Source organism: Lepisosteus platostomus, chromosome 4 (genome assembly GCF_059453375.1).
Source record: "Lepisosteus platostomus isolate fLepPlt1 chromosome 4, fLepPlt1.hap1, whole genome shotgun sequence".
Taxonomy (NCBI): domain Eukaryota; kingdom Metazoa; phylum Chordata; class Actinopteri; order Semionotiformes; family Lepisosteidae; genus Lepisosteus; species Lepisosteus platostomus.
In genome coordinates, this window is record NC_142614.1 from 13,640,774 (window position 1) to 13,662,906 (window position 22,133).

Consider the following 22,133-nt stretch of genomic DNA (forward strand, 5'->3'; position numbering starts at 1 on the left):
AAGACCACACTTCAGCTAGCAGTGCTGGCTGACAGAACCGAGCTGGCTTTTCCTATTGTCCCAAAGCTCACACTTGCGCGCGCTGTGTGTATTTTTCTTTCTTCTCTGTAAAATATCCAAAGACCAAATGTGAAGGTCAATATCGGAGTTAGGGGAACATAATCATTTCTTTCAACAACCGTGAACAAAAGTCAGTTGCCACAGCTCTGAAACCTTGTTTTTAATGGACAAAAAGTCTTTGAATGCGCCCAGGCAGCAAGAGCTTCCAGACATCTGGCTTACAGAGCAAAATAAAACAATCCGATTAACAAAAGGGTTAGAGAGAGTTTATACTGGAAGCTTTATGTTTTGTAGAGTTTTGTAGAGTCCACTCTATGTCAATTCTAGTGTGATTCTCTCCTGTTGGTGTCTGGACACCCAAGTTTGCAGGTGCAGAAATATTTTAGTTTCCAGACAGCAGCTGACATATCAGGGCTGTGAGCTGCAACGTCTTCAGCAGGAAAGAAAACAAAACCGACAATACAGCAGTCCTGGGATCAGCAGTTTCGGATGGATACAAAGTGCTCCCGACAGAGAACTTTTCCCACAACTCCGCTCTTTGTGTCCCTGATATTTAGAAGCAGTTTCACCCATGCACTGGTAGCCAGAACCTTTTGTACGGGTATTAATGCCATCATTTTTGGCCAGCAGATGAAAAGGAAGAAGACAGAAAAGTTAGACGAAACTTTTGAGTGACACATGGAAAGTGAAACTCAAAAGACCAGTCTCTACCATATTGACAAATATATATATAGTGAAAAAAGTTCAGTTCTGTGGTACACTTTTCTTTTCACAAATTCAAGTGACAATAAAAAGACAGGACAAACATCACTTGCAAGAACTCACTAAGCTTAAAATAAATACAAATAAATCTGTCCAGATGCCAACACATAAGGAAACGATCACATTCAATTACTACCATCATCAATGCTCCAAATCAAAGTTACAAAAAGGGTAACTTTAATACTGAATGACAAAAATAATCCTTGCCATTTTCAAGCACTGCTGTTTTGAATGATGGATGGAAAACAATTTGTGCTGTTGCTTATGGCCTTATGGCAGGTATTAAAAAGGGTATTACAGTTAATTAAATTGTTCCCACATTTTCATTATATAACATAATAAATAATATATTTGTGTCATATACAATTTCAGAAAAACTTGATGTGGGACATGCTCACTTTTGCCAGCAATCACAACACAAACAATACTTCTGTTCCTTCTCTTCTTTTTGAAAAGGTTGTAACAAACACACCCTGTATATAAACAAACTAGTGTAAACATGCCCACATTCCATTTGATCACACATCTATTACCAACAGGTGAACAATACATGTCTTTGGTAGTTGTCCCTTTAGCAGCCTCTAGTGGAGAGTCCATGCTCATTGCAGCTCTGAGCAACTCTCAGCCAGGGCAAACCATCACAATACACGCTACAGGCCATTTAGAAAACAAAACAGAGAATTTACAGGTACAAACAAGAAGACCTTCTTCATGTAGTTTGTTTGCTAGTAGCTACAGTATTTTATCCCAGAATCCCATCCAGCCATTCCATGAGAGATATTAGCTTCAACAACAAGGCTAGGTAGCTTGTTTCATACTTCCACAAACCCCTTCAGTTCTTAGTCAAGCCCCAATTAGAGCATTCATCTTTTAACTGTATGGTTTTCTGTCTATAAACTAGTTCTTAATCCAAACAAACATTTTTTCTTGAATGCCTATTGCCTGCAGTTTTAGAATTTTAGAATTCATCTTTAATGCCAAATTTTATGTAAAAAAATGAAAATCTAAATACACCATATCATATGCTTTGTGTGTATCCATTGTTGCTGCTTTCTAAAAAGAGAGTTAAGCAAGACACTCCTTTTCTAAGTCCATGTGGGATTTGCTGCTCAAACTGAATTCTAAAGCAGGAACTCATGAATACTACAAGAAGTCATCCTGTGTCTCACTGGTAACAGCAGGGAAATGCTGAAGAAGTCACATCTGATTAGGCCTCTGCACACAGCTCTTGAACCTCTGATACTAGCTCAACCCTGGACCAACAATCCTCATATTCTATTTCGAGGCAAGTGAAGTTTAGTCAGTGAGTGAAACTTTGAATCCAGTTTAACGAGGCTTTGGAAACAGAGCATTCATATCATGGAGCTCTGAGGGTGTGTACAGGAGGGACTACAACAATGTTCCCCATCTTACAGAAATTGTTTTTTCTGTGGTCAAACCTCATTCTCATTCAGAAACAACGTTTTGGAGCTGCAGGCAAGTTCAAAAAGTAATACCAGTGCTACAGTAAAACTGAGTAAGAAGCTGGTATTGACTTAGCACAAGGCACAAATCCTAGAACCAAACAAAAACATTGAAACAAAGTCAAGTGATTGAATTCCCAACTGTATTCACTGCATGACAAAGTGGCACCTCACTGTGAACACAATGCAGAACAAAACAGTGACCTAGACAGGTGTATCCCAAGCCACTAAAGGACTGAACTGAAACTTAATTGATTAATAAGCACAAGTCGTTAAGATCACTTCCAGAATTATTAAAGAATTCCACCAGCAGCTGGGAAGTTCATTACAATATGTTTAAGAAATGTTGCATTAAGACAGCCTACAGGAGTCTTGCATTATGATACAAAACCCACTTAGGCAACTGACTTACTGTATCATGATAAAAAGTGTAGTGACTCATTGATATCAGTATGAACTATGTTTCATCGTAGACAGAAACAGCCCTACTCACAGTATTATCTGAGCACATCTGTTTTATTCTAGAAAAGTAGCTCAGACAATGGCTGATTCATCATTGCATACTGCACTCAGCCTTTCAAGACATCAACACAAAGATCAATGGAAGTAGGAACTCCAAATTAAGAGATGTCTACAAAACACATGTATTCCTGGTTTTGGTAACATTGCAACCACTGAGTTACAAAGGCCTCTGAGATCCATGACTATCTATAAAGTTGTGCATGATTAGGTAGCTAAGTGCCAAACTGCTTCACCAGTTGAATTAAGGGGAATGTTAAGTCCAACATGTCCAGGAATATAGCCAGGACACTGAAGTCGGCACCCCTGATCTAATAAACAATGCCCTGGGATCAGGTCATGAATACTTACTCAAGACCTCGGTTTGATGTCTACTGATGTCTCATCTGAAGGACAGCACTACTGCACAGTTTTCCCAGTCACCATACTAGTCCACTTGTCTGGAGTGAACACTGTCACTTGGCTGCCAACATCATTTACAGCAGAACACTGCTTTTTCTTGGTCTCTCATCCCAGTACCTGCTTTTCTTCTGAGATCTGACAGGGTCAGGCTTCCATGGCAATGCTGCTATCAGGCACTAAAACTGTCTTTATAGCTTGTACAGATGCCTCTGGATAACAATGTCATGACCATAAGGTGTGTTTGAACCTGAACCTGAAGTTTTTAATCAATGAAGGCTGCTATTTGTCTGTATTGTAAGCAAGAACTGGGAGATTGAACCCCAGTTGTTTTGGCAAATACATTCATGATATTCACCACCTCACTACTGCATTTCTGAGAGCCCCTGAATTCCATTATTAATTACATCAATTCTATTACTTATCCACAAAGATACATGAATTTGGATTATTAGCAAAACGATAGCAATAGAAACTACAAATAAAATATATAGGTGGTGATCAGGCTTAAAGCTTAAAGAGAACTAAGCCATAGGAATTCAGCTGGAGCACCTGTCCAACCTTTCCTTATAATTTAGAGCCTAATACAGAGCTCAGTGCCCAATATTCTGGCAGCAATCCTGGAGAACCCATACTGCAATTTTAGCTCCTGACAAATGTGAGCTCTAAATGGATGTCAATTCAATGTGAACAGCATTGTCTATTTACCTGGCTCTTTAATAACTGTACTTGAGGCTTAATCAGATTTCATGGAAATCAAAGCCATTTGCAGCTCCTATTCAAATTAAACTGTTAGTGAAACTTCACTGGCTCACAGACTAATTAAAGGGCAGAGTGCTTTTTTGTTAAAAGCCAAGAAATATGGATGCAGCAATCAAATCTGTCAATTTCCAATGCATAATCTACAGTATAACCATTTTTTACATGCTAAATAAAATATAAAACCAACTTTAACTATCAAAAAGAAGACCTGGAAAGAAAAGGGTTATTTTTGCTGACTGTATAGTAGTAAAATAATAGTAATACGTTTTTTACAACTATCCTCTATTCTTACCCCAACAATTTAAAGAAGGATCAGCTTTGTCATGGCCAAACACAGCAGGCAAAGAACTGAGATCCTCTGGTTATCCTGCATTGCACTCCATGGAAAGCGTTTGATTCAATAAATATACTTAAGAAGTAACCTGTAGTCGATGTCTTACTGACTAAACAGACAATCTTTATGTGTAAGGAATATTTATACAACACACCAAGGAGTAAATGTGTACTTACAGCTCTGTGTAACACAAGCAAGCACAGCATTCGCTGCTTGTCTCTCCTTGGCCAGGAAGGCAGCTCTGTCTGTTCCACAGGACACAGCGAGAATCAGTGAGCACCAGCCCGAGATGGCAAGGCAGAAGAGAGGCAATCGAGCCCTTAATCCACAGCTGGACAAATATGAGTGAGCAGTTCACACTGAAGGCACTACTGACAAACTCTGTTTGACATATGGCGAGTAAACATTGTGTTCCAGCAGCAGGCAGAATCTCTCTGCTGCGCTCTGGTAATTAATTGCCTTTCCCGCGGACGGCAGTAATCAATTCTGACCGTGGACGGCAGGGGTACCATTTGTCGGACACACTTTGCGTGGCTGAGAGCGTCTGAGTGTTTGGAAACCCCTGCGTCCGTGGCGGCTCACCTCTGTGCGAGCAGGGCAGGGCAGGAGAGCTCTTGGGCAGCTTCCTCCGGCAGACACCCCGCAGTCAAGCCACTCTCCTCTGGGCTGAGGGCTGGCGACTGTCAGCTTCCCAGACTTGAAAGGGACGTGGCCAGGGCTCGAGAGCAGAATCCGCCTTCACATGTGCTCTCTCACCTCCCCTCAAACACATGCTCATACACACCACGCACAGGCTCTTGTTAATGGCATTTGCACGTTTTGTAAGCTGTGGAAGGCAGAAAGCATTTCACCCAGCAGGCAGGAAGTGAAGCTCGCACTCTCTTTTTCCTCACAAGGCTACGGGCTATCTAATTTCACTGTCATCACAGTCTGTCCTGGTTCTGCACATGTAGAAGCCGAACACATTAACAACTAAACGGAAGAAAAAATTACAAAAGCAATGAAAAAAAAAGAGAGAGAACCAACGCTTAGAATTAGAAATGGCCATGGAGTTTCCATCAAGACCTGTTGCATACCTTAGCCCTAACCTTTCATCTTTTATTTAGACTGCTGTTTGAATTCCTCTGGGTGGAAAGAATAAACCATGTGGGAGCACCAGTGAAGGCCTGTGAGGAAATTAGAACTGGTTGCTGGTATCAGAAGAAAAGTTCACTAATGATGTGGGCTGTGAGACTGAAAGACTGCAATGCCTACCAGGGCTAGTTTTTTAGCCATTTTGGTTAAACAAGCTGCAGGTGGCGATGTGGGAATTACTGGGATCCTCCACACTGCTTCAACATCCCATGTAAAGCAATATTGTTTTAAAAATAATGTTTGACGCTAATTATGTTATGGTTTGTTGTAAAAAGAGGCCAACAGCTGTCTGGAACTAGTTCAGGAATTTCAGTCTTCATTTTGCTTGTTAAAAAAAAGAACAACACCTGATACAATGGGATAGCTCACCGAACTCTGGAAATGAACAGAGCACACTGTAAATCTATCATCTTTTATTTACTGAAGAAAGAGACACTGATTGTCTTCGCAGCTGTCTCAGGTCATGATTCCTGCTTGTTGTAACAGCAGCTGACCCCTCACAGTGAAGCTCCGTTTCACCTTCTGTTGCTTTCTGAGCTGTATTCCTGGAGAACAATATCATCTTTTAGCAACACTGAACACGGGCTTGGACTTCAAGAACTATATTTAAATATTCCTACACAACTTGCTCTGCTTCAGCTCCAACCTCATTAAAAAGCTTAATATATGTACTAAAATGAAGATTTAATTAGATACTTCCATTTATCCAATTTCTAACCACCTATCCAAAAGAGGGTCATGAGGGTACCAGAGCCTTACCCGGCAAGCTTACAAACATACATTTAAAACATGTTATCGGATGCATTTACCCACACCAAACCCAATTCTACAGGGTTTGTTAAGACATTGGAGGACATTTTCAAACAGAACAGCAGATCCACTTCTATCAGGTTAATATTTTAACTGAAGCAGAGTGAACGGATAGGAAAATATCAAAAGCAGAAAATCCCTGCCGCCAATTAAAGTTGATTTAGAGACCTGCACAGGACTTAAGAAAGCTCTTACCAAAGCCTATTTAAAAGAACTTCACGCAGGAATATAATTGAGCAGGTTTAAATACCGACAGCAGGGTCCGAAGATCGCTGAACTAAACAGAAGAGACAGGCAGGAAATTTGCAGCTAACCTGCACAGGGAGACATGGCCCCAGTGTGGCCTGCTCATAGCTCGTGCCCTCACCCACCCCCCGTGCGACCACGGAACACAGCAATGTGAGGAGCCCCAGAGCCCCTCTGGGATCTGTGGACAAAACATAGCTCCGCTCGCCGGAAATAATCCTGCACCTGTGAGCCGCCGTTCTATGGTCACAGAAAGCAGGGAAAACACGTTATGGACACAGCGGCCCTATTAATACTGCCTCACGTCAGAACCTTTGGAACATCTCTCTCAAGAAGGTTGTTTATCCCCAGTGCAACACGTATGAGGGAGGACTGGTCAGTTTTTCGTCCCAGATTTGGATATGAAAAGTGGAAACAACTGGAAACTAGACATTATATTACATCAAAAGGGACATTACAATATTCCTGCTTTACCCTTCTGTCAAAGATGTTTCTGTATTTATTGACATGCATGGATAACTGTATCACTGCTTGTTTGGAGCCAAATATAAAATATACAGTTTGTTTATTTTATTATAAAATTAGGAATGATGTGGAAGAATTTTTACTGAGTTAGTTAAAGGTAAGGACATCGTCACCTTTAAACTCTTGTCTCACCTGCTCTTAATCGCTTACTAAGTAACAGAACCTGTTGACTGCCAGAAAAGTTTGTCAGAGACAAAGCTCGTTATACTGAGACTGCCTTGTATTAAACTAGTCCATATAAATTAATGGATCCAATCCAAGGAAGTGGTAGTCTCAAGTACAGATTATCTGATAATATGCAATCTAAAGGTACAACTACTTTGTCCCGAATAGTCGCAAAGAGAACACAAACATCACCATAGCAGCGGTTTCACAGGAAGACTGCACCCAATCCTCTGTCACACATGAGCTCAGGGCAGTGGCAGTGACACCTAAAGTACTTACATATGTTTAAAGTGTAAGAAAGCACTTTGGATGTATTTTTCCTGATGTGCACTTGGATTTAAAAAACACTGGTGTGTCTGTGCCAGTGAGCCCCACATTGCTCCTGCTGAATGATAATGCCCAGGTGACTGTCAGTCTTCTACTGCAGCCTGCTCTCCAAGGCAGGGATACCTCTGACTCATACTTGGTTGAGCTCATTTATAGAAACTGCATATATTAAGAAGCACAGCTAAAATTCATTGTGATACTGTAAAAAGTATGCTAGGCTGCATAGATTTAATTAGCTTTTTTATCCTTTCTGTTTTTTATCTCTGTGAACATTCCTTTTGTTGTCCTATTGTTCTATATTTCACCGCAATCAATAGTTCTCACTTGTGTTAATTATAGCACTGGTAAAAAATCACATTACCTTACAATTCGTAAAATCTAAAGGGCCCGATTCTGAGGCCATAGCCTAAAAGAAAGAAAAAAGAACTGCTGAAGAAACACAGAACAGTTGTCACAGCTCAGTCTTGTCTGGTTACTTTCCTGGGTCCAGTGAAAGTCGTTTTAAGGGCTTTGAGTTAAGGCCCTGTGGATTGCTGCTCAAAGGGTACATGACCTGGAAGCTGACCTGATATGTTCTCTCACCTCTCCAGAGCTCTAAGGTAGCGGGACCTCTATTTTAATCCAAACTGATATTCTCCCTCAAATGCAACCATAACTGAACAAGAGAATCTAATGCACCACGGCATCTCTGCATTTTACTGTAGGAGTGCTGTCTTTGAAATATTTCGTATGTCGCATACCTTCAAGGTTTCGTGTCTAGACAGAGATTTAGTTTTCATTATTCTGCGGTGCTAAGGTTACACCGGTTAAGGAGCAGACTCATGGCTTCTGCACAAAGGGACACCTCTGGGAACAGCTGGCAGTCCGGGGCCAGGAAGCCTGTGTGCAGCTGCAGAGGGCTGCTGGAGCCCAGGGGACTCGTCAGCTGCTGCTCAGCGATGTTAGATTGCCTTCACGCAGGCTAGGAATTGTCACCCACCTTGCAAGAAATAAGAATAATGATAATGCTGAAGGTAAAGGAACCAAGATGAACACTAGGAAAATGGGGAAAGAGAGTATGTGGTATTTTAATTCCCCACACCAGTGTGTGAAAATCTCCGCAAAGCCCAAGAAATATCCTGCAGAGGATATCGTGTCAAAGATTCTGTAGCTGCTTTAACACCTGGAGTGGATCAAACTGCAGTTCAGCTGAAGGCTTGCTTCCATCACTGTATAATTAGTATGTAGAAAATTGCACCACCCTTTCAAATGCTTCTTTTAAAATCTCTGTTCATACAAAAGCAGCTACAAAAAATACCTTCTCATGACACAAACAGCCAAGGTCAGTTAAGAAGCAGGCATAGTGTGGACTTTCAGCTTCTTCTGTTTTGAGATGGTCTCTCTCTCTCTCCTGCATATCAGTGCTCCAAACACACAAACCATTTTCACAAAAACCCTGCTGAACTTGCCAAAACAAGGCATAAATCGATAGGCTGCGAGGCTGGCTTCTTTGCAGAGAGCACATTAAGTGCATATTCAGTACCCCTAGCAAGAAAAACCTTGTTCGACAAGATTTACTTTAGAATGAGTCGATCGCTGGGATTGTTTTGGTACAAGACAAAGTTTGTGCTGATCCTTGCCCTGAGATTCTCAGGGGTAATTTCAGACTGATTGAAGGCTTATGTCAGGATCAGGGTAGCTTTCAGCTCCCAATTAACACAGGCAGCATACTAAAAGCTTTGCCTCATAGGCGCCACTGTGTACAAACTAGCCTGCCATTTCTTGGAGCTCTTGGTGGGTTTTTAGTTTTCAGTGTCTCTGCATAGAGTTGTAGAGTGCAAGCAAGCACAGTCATTAATTATGAGTAGTAATGTCAAGAGGCATTGCTGACTCGTTTTAAGAACTTCTTGGCTATAAACACGGCCCTGAAAAGCCATTTATTGGCTTCATCGAATAAACAGTACGGTCTCTTTCATAAAGTAGCTTTTGAGTTATGGTTCACATTTGACAATGCTCTCTCGGGTTAGATGAAAAATATGGCAAATATTCAAACATTGCTTTGAAAATGTCTTGTGATGTAAAGGGTTTATTTCTGCTTTACAATTGTTACTTTACAAACTGGATCTGGGCAGCTTCCTAAAGAATGAGGAATGTGGTTTTAGAGGTAAAAGAGGTTTCCTACACCAGTGACTAGTGGTAATATACAGCTGACTGGTCTCACTATAGCCCACCGGACACAGACACTGGCCCACAACCCACTGAGCACACTGGACACAGACACCAGACCACAGCCTACAGAGAGCAATGGGCACGGACAACGGTTCACAGTAATCAGAGAGCACTGGACACGGACACAGGCTGACAGCTAACAGAGCACACTAGATACAGACACCAGACCAGTGCCACAGGGAGAAATGGACACAGATACCAATTCACAGTCCACAGAGAGCACTGGACAGAGATATTGGTCCAGAGCCCACAGAGAACACTGGACACAAAAACTGGCCCATAGCCGAGAGAGCACACTGGACACAGACACTGACTCACAGCCCACTGAACACACTGGACACAGACACCGTCCCACAGAACACAGAGCTCACTAGACACAGACACCAGACCAGTGCCACAGGGAGAAATGGACACAGATACCAATTCACAGTCCACAGAGAGCACTGGACAGAGATACTGGTCCAGAGCCCACAGAGAACACTGGACACAAAAACTAGCCCATAGCCGAGAGAGCACACTGGACACAGACACTGACTCACAGCCCACTGAACACACTGGACACAGACAGCAGACCACAACTGGTCCATAGCCTACAGAGCACACTGGACACAAACACCAACACCAGCTCACAGTCCATGGTTCCTGATTATGCCTAAAGCTTTGTACAAATTACAGCTCAGAGTTTTCCAGTCAGGTCTATTTAAAACATTACTCTCAGATTTAACTTACTCAGTGAGTTGCTTGCCTTTCCACCTCAGGTGCTACATGGTGAACTGGGGGTGCAGAGGGGCAGTTGCATGACACCCCAGTAGGGCAGGAAGTCAGGTTCCATGAAAAGTCACCTGAAGCACCTGAAGGGTCCAAAGTTCTACTTGAATATGAGCTGTGTTGATTGCTATGATTCTTCAATAGCTCACATTAAAGTTGTATATATTTAAATAATAATCCATATTTTTTTGCATTATTTGTTTTCTTAACCACTACAGAAAAGCTCCTTAAATGAAGGTCGCATTCAATTTCTCCTGCTAACGGACTTAAAAGAGCTGTCGCTCTGTGCTGCAGTGAAAGATACACAAAATGAATTAGGTAACAACTCCAACTCAATCCTTCCAGTTAATCCTTTATTTAAGCTTAAAATATTTATGTTATATAAATTTACCAAGGCTGTCTCCTAACAAATTGTATTTGATTTATGAAGGCTGCACTGGAAGGTGCAGTGGCTCCATCCTCGGCAAACAGCAAGAACAAAGCGATAACGGACAAGTCTTGTTTAAAGAACGTTTGCTAATGAATTACTGGAGTTTGTTATTTAAGTTCTGCGTGACAGAATTGCGAAATGCAGATGCCGAAAACAAAGTCAGTTTCAGTCCTGAGTGTTTGCTATAACAGTGTATATAACATTTGTAAGGCTGTAATAATGCTTTACACATTTACACTATTAAAACAATTGACAAATCCTTTTAATGCACAGCTGTACTGCCAATTTTTTGTGTACTGCCAATGGAAAAATAATCACTGTACAAATCTTTATTAAATGCAATTTAATCTTCCCTGTTTACCATTCTCAAAGTATACATTTGTTCAGAGAGATACTCAAATAAATATTCTCTTCATTATTCATATAGATTGCAACTAAGAATATTTATTAGTATACAGTATTAGTAACAGGTAGGATTCAGTAAGATGTTCCTTGTAATTGCAAAGGAAAATACAGCTATTTACAGCTATTAGCTTAGCCAAATCAAAGTGTAATGTGGGACTAACTTTATTGTATATCACAGTCCCACCGAGTTTATTATGGGATCTTTAAATAGAAAAATGGCTTTCCATTTGAGATAAATTTACCCTTGGATTCAAATTAGACAAGACATTGGTGGGTTAAATCAAATTCATATTCATACTACATTGCAATTTAAAACACTTTTGTCTTTAATCTAAAAATAAAATAGGCAAACCCCAAACAATCAGACCCAACTAGAACTATTAATGTTCTGACACGGATACAAAATTAAATACAAAACTAACTTTAATTAGCTCACATTACAGAGGTATGCACAAGGCCGCATCAGTGTTTCCTGCTGGATTGGGCTGAGGGGGGGGGGGGGTTAATGCATCATATTCACTGTCTGGGGATATTCTTCTGGGGGCGGTCTCCCTCACTCCATTTCTGCTTGAGAGGTTAGCAAGTCATGACCAGCTGTGTGCTTGTTTTTGGGCAGCAAAGTGCGGCCATGGGGGTGGCTGGTTTTGGCGCTCCCAGCTAGTTCAGCACCCGATTTTAACACCAGTTTAGAATCCGGGTCCTGGGGGAGGCAGGGCAGCTCCAAAACATGGAGCAGCCACCCCCCCGGGGCTGCATGTCAACGTCAGCTCTCTAATTTGCTTTCAGTTTCAGGACGACACCTGGGGCGTCATTAACCAACTCATCAACACAACACAGAGTCCAACGGGTCTCTGAGGGAGACATTTCTTGTTTGACTTTTTTCATGGCAGTGATGGATAATACCAGCTTGCAGACTAGCCCTGTAGAAGTGGAAGCACTAACAACCACAGACAGGGACCCAAATATTTCACTGACACGGCACAGCAGCCACGATCAGCAGACGGCTTTCAGAGCAAGACCTCTAGCAGGCTCATCCAGGTCCCGGGAGCAGGTGGAGCACAACAGACACACAAAAACTGAAGGCCCTCATCTTCAGGGTGGGAAAACACATTCAGAGTGAAACCTTGGATCAGAGCAAACAAATTAAATCCCTTTTCAAATCACCATGGGCACTGTGATGTTTCATTCACAAAAGCTTAAGTTGTGTGTTTTTAAAAAATTGTATGAATCACCACAAAGATCAATATTTGTAATAGCACGCATGTACCAAAACATTTCTGAGCTCTTGTGTAGTGAAGTGTATAGTTCTTTGTGCATTGAAAGGCCTTCTTTGAATTTCATATTCAAGAATTAGGAATAGCCAATTATTTTATTATTTTACCTGACACAGCACAACACCTCCTGCACCAGAGATGGAGAAACTAACTTTGTGTAAATGCACATCATTAAGCCACGGCTTCCTTTTTCTGGTGTGCAGGCAGGGCCGCACAGCGCAGAAAGGGGGCTGCTGCTGAGATTATGCTCAGATGCTCAAGGGCCCTGGAAGGTGCCAACCGCAGAGGGCTAGTGTTACAGTCTAGATGTGAACTGGCAATCATCAGCCCATAGGGCTGCTGTAGGCAAATGCCAATAGACTCCTCTTAAAAAAGCATACACAGCCTTCAATGAGCAGCTCAATAAATCAAAATAACACTCAACAGGAATGCTGTTTCATTCCTGCAATTCTTCAGAAAGTGGACTGAATGCTTGTAAGAAACCCTCTTTTTTAAGATTTAACTTTGATGTGTTAAAAATCCAGGCAGAGCTTTTAGAGAGGAAGGCTTACAACACAGCCAAGATTTGCTGGAACTCTGTGCTGATGGATATTAAGTGGCTTCGTTTTGGGATTCTTTCTCCAGAAGTAGCTCCTAAAGAACATTTCATTAGTCAACGAGGGCAGGCAAAAAAAGAGTAAAGGAAGTGAAATTTCTAAACAAGAGATTCAATCTTAATGATCCTGATATTATTTTGTTATATCTTCATCAGAGGGATGTGGAAAATTTATTGTGAAGATCCTGAAGCACACTGAATCGTCTACATTTTTCATGTGGTGTAAAAAGTTTAAGAGCCACATAAACAAGGTTATGCTTTCAAGGGACACACTTATCCATTGTTTGTAGAACAAAGATATTAGTAAGGTGGGTGAGCCCTGGCACCTGTCCTTATAGATCACTCCGCAGGTCACAGTCTGACATAAGAGGTTTTAGAGGGAACGAAGATCCCCTTAACACCTGATACATAGATTGAAGAGAAGATAAAAACTGAGAACAACTCTCTTTCAGAATCTGGTTTATACTATTGCATGAGTACACAAATACATTTCTTTTTGGTTCATTTGTTAACAGTACAGTATGTCCACTTATTCTTTTCAAACTGGCACAACATTAAAAAAACTTTAAAGAAATAAAATAACTTTAAAAGGATCTAGAAATTCAGCATTTTCAATATAGACTGGAATGGAGTTCTAAAAAATGGTGTACAAAGCAGCTGCAGCCCTGAATCCAACTGACTCAAGAGGATGAGGGACTCACATGTGGAATGTGGATATTTAAATGGTGGAGAAGCCTTAACCTGAAGGACATTATTGCCACTACCTTAAAATCTGTGTGAAAACCCACTGGTAGCAAATGTAAAGATGCAAACGCTGGAGTATCAAGATCAGAGAGATGAATGCGTGTCAGTAAACTGGCAACAGCATTCTGAACACGCTGAAGCCTGTTGTACTTATTATCAGGCAAAGAAGAAAAATAAAATAACAGGCAAGACCAGGACCAGCAGTAATCACAGACTTAAAACTGTGAATCAATAGAAAGCTCAGAGTTGAGAATGACACCCAAACTCTTAACACCTGCAGACAGCACTCCAGCAGCTTTTAAAGAGTACTGGGTCACTTTGAAATTGCAGTGTTTGTCAGGACCAAGCGCACACAGTGTAAACATAATGAAGCACAGAAGCCAGGTCAAGACATGACACCTTTTCCTTTTCAGTAGTTAACCTCCACCCTGAGCTCTCAGTGAAGGCATGCCCCCACGACTAGGTTAACAAAACAAGGACACCTTGGCAAGACAGAGAGAGGGCTGCTCCTTTTGTCACTTCTTTAACTCTGGCAAAACATGTCAGGCAGGACAACAACTTTGTGCACCAGAGCAGAACTTCAACATTTCGGTTTTCTGACACTGACAAATTTGTTGATAAAACGCTGGAAGTCAATGTGTGCATTAGCGATTCAGAAGCCCACCTGGGGGTCTTGCCTGCCGTTCCAGACCCCTTCGTTAGTGGCACACAACCGCTCCACGCCACCCCCCCTGCCCCCCAGACTCACAAGCGCCTTTCACAGATTGTCACAGAGCATATCAAAACCGGCCCCTCCTTCACACGTACCCGTGCCAGGCGCTTTTCAAAGCCCTGCTGGAGGTCAGGGGAAAGAGCACACAGGTGCGTGTTGAGTCACTGGCTGGGAGCTCCCAAGGTTAGACAGTAACCCGATCCTCTCCTGACACATTTTTCTGGGCATTAAATCACTGCCCCTGAAGACCTTTCAGTCTAATGGGAATTTGTTTCGTTAAAAACGCCTTAAAAATAAATCCCAGTTCCTTTCCCCATGAGAAACTATGAATCTGCTGATTCACAGCTAGAAAATGACTTTTATACACTTTTCTTAAGACTTCCTTTTCTATAGAGTTATTAGTAGACGTTTGAGAATGCTTTTCAAAGCAATTTTTCAGTGATTTTAAAATACCAAATATTAAAAAAACAAAAAAATGCATTATTTTAAAAGCAATGGTAAAACATGCAAGTAGACATTTACTTTCGCAGTCGCAATAAGGCAATGCGCTGTTCATGTACAGGGAATAGACCTGCATGTCTATTATGCTACGTCCCATGATTCCTGAGGACCTTAACACAATACTAGTCCAGCCATTTTCCTCACCCTGCTGAACTATGAGAAAGAAGGGTGATGTGACTAACCTCACAAGAGACATGATTGCTGATGAATGTACCCCCCGGTGCACTGCTAAAGGCAACAGCATACCTGACTAATCTTACAGATCAGTCAGTCTTCAAGCCAGTAGGGTGGAGAAAAAAAATAAGCTTGACTAGGATACAGATCACTGCTACCACCTCTTGCAGCGCTTTGTCAACTAGTTTTAACAAGTGGTTTGACTAGTGCCATGTTCCCACTGACAAGGCATATACAGTACTGTAGCTGCTGTTAGCCTCTTGTGAGGTGGACTGTGAGGTCTACTAAACACTCATCAAAACACTGAGACTTGGTCAAACATTGGTAAACAGTGTTTATGCTCTTCATTGTGTCTTCAAAATGATTCAAATAGAGAAAGGGAGATTTTCTTTTCTCCAATACCTCTGCTATAAAATCAAGGACTAGAATTTTTGAAACATTTCCAACTACTTTATTATTGTAGTTGTAATAACACAACTGTGACAAGGGGGAGGAACAAGACAGAGGCGGTCTGAAAAGGCAAAATGAGAAGTGCTGAATATAAACCAGTGGAAAGGAGAACAGGGATGACTGACCATGACTCGCTGTGGTTTCATCATCAGAGTCATCAGTCATCAGAGGGTTCTGTGCCTGGTGTGGCAGAGAGGACGAACTCTTTGCCCAGGACTCGCCTGCCTTTCATCTCTGCTCCCCTGGGTCTGTTTCAGATCAGAACGTCCCGTGACAGAGCGGCGCTGCCTGAAGCATCATCACCGGGCACATTAAATCAGCGCTCAGCTCCAGCCACTTCAACACCATAGAAGCAGAATTCAGTTTCTGTACAACACTGACAAACCCATCCTTCACACACAGATTCAATACAGATTCAAAGAGGCCACCATCAGAAGAGGAAAGTGTGGCGATAATAAAAGATAAGCACCACAAGACTTCCTTGTCTTCAATGTTCTAATCATTTCCCCTGTGTACTGGCTATTAATATGTCTAAAGCTTCTGTAAATGCCTAGATTAGCTCTTCAGTTCATTCTTCATTTCTATGTCAGAATTCCTACCCATAACTCCCACGATTAAGACCTTCTGTGCGTGGCTGGGAAGCGCTGAAATGTACAATTTGCTACATCCGAATAGATTGGCTACACTACATATTTAAGTTCTGGACTGTGCACACATAAAATCTCTTTCTCTTGGGTGAACAGCAGTTTTTCAAGGCAAATATAAAGCAGAGCTTAAAATGATACTAAGCAGTGCATGAATAGTAACTAAGGATTGATAAACATAATATTTCAGGGCAAAATCTCCATAAGTGCAATAAACAAAAAACGTCTGTTACAATTGATGTTTTACACCTGGCAAATTTAAACTCAATTGTCCAACAGTAAGAAAACACTAAATCTACTGGACATGAGTTGGAGCATCCCCCCCTTTGACAAGAGAACAAATGTTATCAGGCAGATGCAAAAATGAATAAAGAGTCTGTCATCACTCATGTCAAGTTAAACAAGTCTGTCAAAATAAATCGATCTTTCTGCTTGATAAGCATTGCCTTCATCCTGGTTAGTCTTTTCTCTTATCCAAAATCCAGAAGTCTGCACCTGTGCAACAAGCACTCCCAGGCCAGGAAGTCTGTTCTGCCTCATCCCTGGATTATAGCACAAGGGTCAGGAAGTAGAAGATTCCCTGGTGGGAAAAGACCTTGATCGAAAAGCACCAGAGACCAGAGACTGCTGCTTCTGAACAGGACAAGCCTTTAGTCTGGTGAGACCCGGACTCGCCAGGGGCAGAGCACAAGAGACTGAGTGTCCTGCATTTGGTGGTTTCAGACCTAGCCATGATTTCCTAAACCTTCAAAGGTTGTACAGCAGCTTTTTTAATGTGAATTTAAAGGCACATTTCACCAAAAGGCTCCCTTTCCTTAAATTGTTCAAACAAGGTCTGTTTCACAAGTGTAACACTTGACTCTGATCTCTCCTGTCTTTAAACAATAAAAGAGCTCTTATCAGGAATCACTCAGGACAAAGGCAGTTTATCTGTTTCACATTTAGTGCCTACATCCAAACCAGATGTTATAGGTAGAGGACTTTAAGCTCCTGTAGCCACCGTGACTAATTCCACCTAGATTTATAGTCCTCATGCTGGGGATGTTCTGAGATCTTACAGCCCCTGAGTCACGCAGAGCCATGCTTTCATCTCAGCCTCAGCAGACTCAACACAAGACTGTTCAAAAGAAATACAAAATTATGGTCTCCGCCTTCGGGGTCCCATTAAATCAAGATGATACCGATCGTTGGATCATTTTTTAAAAATCAAGTCACTTTGGAACTTTTCAACCTTTAGACATTAATCCTTAACGGAAAGACACTGAGTTGATGAAAAACCACCTACTCTGCCAGGCCAGGCTTTGTCCTGTCTTTACCATCTCTGAATAGATGCTGCAAGTCAAACACAAGTATTACTTCAGACACTGTAATTTGGAACACCAAAGGTTCTATAGCAAAATATACAACACCTTTGTCATGAACAGCTCTTCACTAGTTTTAACAATAACTATTATCCGACATTTCTTCTTGAGGTCTGCCCATAGACCGACAGCAAACACTTTCTGACTTTCCTTTCCTAACGGGAAAATTGTTTTCTTTTTCTTTAATATTCCCCATCACTGCATTAAACCCCATGACCTGTGCATTTCAGGACACCACTGCCCCAAAAGCTGGGACAGTGACTGCATGACTCCATTAGATGCCATGACTACAAGATATGCACTCTGTCAAAGAACAGTGCTTCAGTCATCTCCTATAAAAAATACTCAGCCTCCAGCAGAATTCAAACACAGAACCCAAGTGACAAAAACACATATGATGCTTCCAAAACATTTATTTTGGGCAGTTTCTCGTCATCCTAGTATGAAATGTGAAAAAAGTCGTCCTTTTGTGACCCGTCCAAACATGCTTTTCTCTCAGATGCCGAGACAGAATGAAGAAAGAAAAACACGTTAAACGCAATTAACTCAACACACAGAGAAATAAAGTCTGAAAAGTTGGGCAAGGCCACAGGAGGAGGAGGCAATCACAGAAGCACAACTGGCTCTCTTAGGCAGCTTCGATGGAGCTAAATAAAGCATATATTCTACTGAGTGGACAAAGATCGCGTCGAAAAAGGGCAAAGCATTTAATAGACGCTTTAAGAGTTATTTTCCTTCCATTTGCAGCACCTATTTTTCCACTATCAAGCCTCCCCATCAGAAATCGATTCCCCTGTGTGACCGAGACTCGTGTTTGCGATAGACTCAACTGAGACAGCTGCGCTCAGTACTGTTTGCCCTCTTTGAGCAACTGCACTTGCACTTCCTCCTGCTGCCATTAAATTCACATTTACACACCATTTCAAGAGACGCTGCCTATTTGAATCTTTGCAAATTAAATGTTTTTTCTAGGCTTTCAAAATCGTAGGCCTGGAAATGTCCCGTTATTTTACAAAGAGTAAAATCCAACATTGCTAAAGCCCATGGCTTCCAACCCTTTTCTGTAATTAGTCCGAAACATTTTTTCATCTTCAGAGATATTTGAGAAAAAAAAGGGATAAGCTAGCAGTTTAGTCTGAGAAGAACAAGCAAGCAAAAGTAAAACAAGCAAAGATATAATTAGCCCTTAGGAATCACAGCCAACAGAATGATCAATCTGTGATCAACACTAAGCCTTTTATTAAAATATTTCCCTAGGCTAGATTACTGCTGCATCAAGTAAAACAAACTGTTAGTTTGTGGATGAATGGGATGTTGTTGTTTTTGAAAAAGAGAGTGGCTCAGCTCCCACGTACAGTAGCTCAGCAGCTAAAGGCCATCCACACCCACAGAGTCCAAAGCTCTCATGGTCCCGATCCAGGATCTCCAGAGCAGTGGCACATATGCTGCCAAGAAGTGAAGCCAGACAGGGCTCTCTGTCGTCTGGGCAGCTGTGGGCTTGTAGGTGTATCAGCGATGACTGTATCTCACCTCAGCTCTGCTGGTCGTGCTTGGGGACAACAGCGACCACAGCGTGGAGAGTGAATAGCCCTCTGCGAAGGATGCCTGCTTCTCTCAAGTCAGAGGTTAAGCAGAAAGCTAAATAATCCAATGTGAGATGTAGTAGCAAAAGCTCAGATGACCTAACATTGAGAATTGAAAATGTAAAATTTAAAAAAAGTATATTGAAAGTACATCTACTGTATATGTTTGAGAGAGTGTTTCTCAAGGGCTGTTATTAATGTAACCTGGACATCTGAATTGCTGTGCAATCTGTACATGCAGACACATCCCAGGATATGCTCTTTCTTGTCCAAATGTTTCTGATTTGTTTCAGCAATTCCCTGCTGTGGCCTATGGATTACATCCACGGCACTCTGCAGCTCAGAGGAAGATCCCCTGGCTGCAGAGACTGATCAGAGGGTGAGACCACAGGCACAGATCCAAAGTGCGTTTTCCAATGCAGACTATGAAATAGGCTTCTGTTAAAGCCAGACTCCTGCACATCTACTGTACATGTGTGCAGGATCATCATTGTCCCAGCAGTGATGCCCAGGATATGAAATCATCTGGCAGATGTGTTTCTGGGCTCTTTTCTGCAAAATGATGCCTGCAAATCTGTGATCAGATACAGACCTTGTATGCCATACTGTACAGAGTGCAGTGCAGTAATTTTTAACACGTCCAAAAACACAGGTACCAAGTCCACAGCACAGGTACCATGAGCAACGGCACATACTGCAGGACCGAACACCTCTATCAGGACTTATCAATCAGAATGAAAAAGGACAGAAGCCATTCTGCCTTTGTTGTCCAAAAGCATTATTAATTTTAAGAGGCAGAGGTGCACCTATTCCATAAAACAACACTTCAACAGTCTTGGATTTCGCCACAATAAGCTAATAAAAGCAACTGGCAAGCATTCCAATACATAATTCACAGCAAACTATCCGAGCAGCCCTTTTTTAAAATTGACTGTAGGATTTCCTAACTTGCCTTTCAATTTTGCATTAATTTGATTATTTAAAATACATTTTTGTGTCTGCATTTCTGAGAATGAAGCTTCCAGGTTGAGACTTGCTGTTATTATGAAAAGTTCTGGAAGGCAACTGAGTTAGCTGAAGCACTAGACGAAATTAAGGTCTCCTTTAAGGGCTTTTCTGTTCACTTAAACGACTCTAAATAAAACTTGATTCGGAGATGAGGACATTATAGGTAAGGAAAATGCAATATGAGTATAAATGCAAACGATAAAATAAATACAAATTTTGAAACTGTTTGCCATGGACATGTCATTATAAGGACTTTATGGTGTAAAGCAGGGAGATTTAAAAAACAAACTGTGCATTTGAACAGTTTCTGTTTCTGACTAATTTCAAATGCTGCAATTTTGACAATTGAGCAAACTGAAAAATAAACGTCGAATGCATCTCTGAATGGAATCCTACAGGAATCAAAAACAGAAAGAGGAGCCCGAGCACGTTTCATGAGCGCAAGGGGAGAGAGCAAGCATTCTCCAAGGAAAACAGGAAACGCACTGCTGACGGATGTCGACAGACTGTGAGCGTTACTATGAAATAACACAGGAATAATGTGTGCAGGAACCAGTCTGCTTCTTTATTGCCTGAGCTTTGATATACCCTTGTGCCATTTCATATACAAAGACTTAGTGATGCATATTAATGTGAGACCTGAAACAGTTCCTGAAAGCTTTCATGTTGCACAGCGCTGTCCAAGGCAGACAAACCTCCTGCCCTCCAGAAATACAAGGGCCCATTGTGCATAGCATCCTCTCCTCAGAGCCCCGAACAGGGCTGCAGTACCTTCGATTTACATGACTTCAGCATTCAGCTGCTTTCAGCGAGATCTGCGACAGGATAAGCCTCTGGTAATCTGCAGGAATCAGTTACAGGAAGAGGCCGGCTCTCACCCTTCTCCCCTCTCAGGGAAGCACAGGTGCTGCGCTGAACCGCTGCTCAGCACAGCCAGCTTCTCGCTGAGCCGAGCCCAGGAACGCTCAGGACGGCACATCTGACAACAGCTCAGGTTTTGTTTAGAGAACTTAATCCTCATCCCCAGGCCGCTGACAGGAAGCAAAACCGTGTTTTGCTTAACTTCAAATTCTTTCTCCAAGATCAAAGTGCAGCGTTGGAGAAATCGGGGACAAGGCGTTTCGACTTACCAGGGTATTAAACACACTGACGTTTCCGCCTCTCAGGCAAAGGGAGCAAAAGTTACATTTCATACACCCTGCAATGGCTGGCCCTTGGTAATTCCAATTCTCCAGGACAAGTGATTCTCAATTTCCATTTCACACTAAGAACTCACAAGCAAGTTTATGGCCTAGAGTAAGGCTTATTACATCCTGCTGTTCACAGCCCAGTGTCCTCTGTTCTCATTATGGACAGCCTTTTAGTTACTTAATTAAACTAATAATCTCCCTGAACAGAACCTTATCATTATTTTTAGCTGTCCTATAATTGTAGATTTCAATTTATGTATGACATTTGAAAGCTAGCCTGACTTCTTGAGCAGTTTAGGAGCTGTACAATAATCCAATAATTTAGTATCTCAGAGCCCAGAGGGAATGATTCCTCCTTCAATATGCACCTTCCTGGTGTTTTTTCTGAATTATATGTAAAGAATTAATTAAACCCTTATTTAACACTATATGTCTTAGTAAACCTGTAAATTTCATTTCAATCTGGAAAAACCTGCAGGTTTTAAGACATCTAAAGGCATCTATAAAATATAGGAGACTTAAAATCTAAATCTATTATGGATCTGAAAACCATTAAAAAACTCTGATCAACTAAATTATT

The 22,133-nt window shown here is 41.6% G+C and overlaps 1 protein-coding gene across 6 annotated transcripts in view; it reads right to left on the reverse strand.

Moving 5' to 3' along the window:
- The window catches only part of bmpr1ba (bone morphogenetic protein receptor type 1Ba), a 159,904-nt gene that overhangs the window by 15,149 nt on the left and 122,622 nt on the right, over positions 1-22,133 (reverse strand). Inside the window, exons 1-2 of one of the 6 annotated variants that reach the window (XM_088628617.1) lie at positions 4,882-5,122; positions 4,476-4,544 (exon numbers count right to left, since the gene is read on the reverse strand). The exons of 4 other annotated variants lie outside the window; for them this stretch is intronic. The gene's annotated coding sequence lies outside the window, so the exon portion shown is untranslated. Of the gene's footprint in view, positions 1-4,475; positions 4,545-4,881; positions 5,123-22,133 lie in introns of those variants that run through there. One more of the 6 variants, XM_088628618.1, reaches the window with a different exon arrangement.